Source organism: Seriola lalandi, unplaced genomic scaffold (genome assembly GCF_002814215.2).
Source record: "Seriola lalandi dorsalis isolate HSWRI2012SDOR001 ecotype SW California unplaced genomic scaffold, Sedor1 jcf7180002054952, whole genome shotgun sequence".
NCBI classification, from domain to species: domain Eukaryota; kingdom Metazoa; phylum Chordata; class Actinopteri; order Carangiformes; family Carangidae; genus Seriola; species Seriola lalandi.
Window position 1 is genome coordinate 133295 of NW_019525503.1, and position 315 is coordinate 133609.

The window sequence follows — 315 nt, forward strand, 5'->3', positions numbered from 1 at the left end:
CAAAAAATCATGTACGTGGTGACATGCATTATCATTTGTATCAGCCTTCCTTTGATCCTAGTGGCCATCCATGGAGTCTGTTCTCTGGTGAGTACATGATGACTGAGAAAGTAGGAACCAATGAGAGTTTGATGAAAAATACATCTGACTGTAAATGTTGAGCAGAGTAAGATGACAACGTGTCATCAGCAAAGATCATGATTTTTTCTACCAATGTTTTCCTGCAGGTCAGAAACGATCAAGTGGCTCCGATCTACATCATCAACCTTCTGATTTCTGACCTCATTCAACTCTGCTGCATGATCGTTGAAGTGG

General features: G+C 41.0%; 1 long non-coding RNA gene across 1 annotated transcript in view; it reads left to right on the top strand.

Annotated features, from left to right (window-relative positions):
- The window catches only part of LOC111645438 (uncharacterized), a 10363-nt gene that overhangs the window by 6548 nt on the left and 3500 nt on the right, over positions 1–315 (top strand). The gene's annotated exons all lie outside the window — the stretch shown is intronic.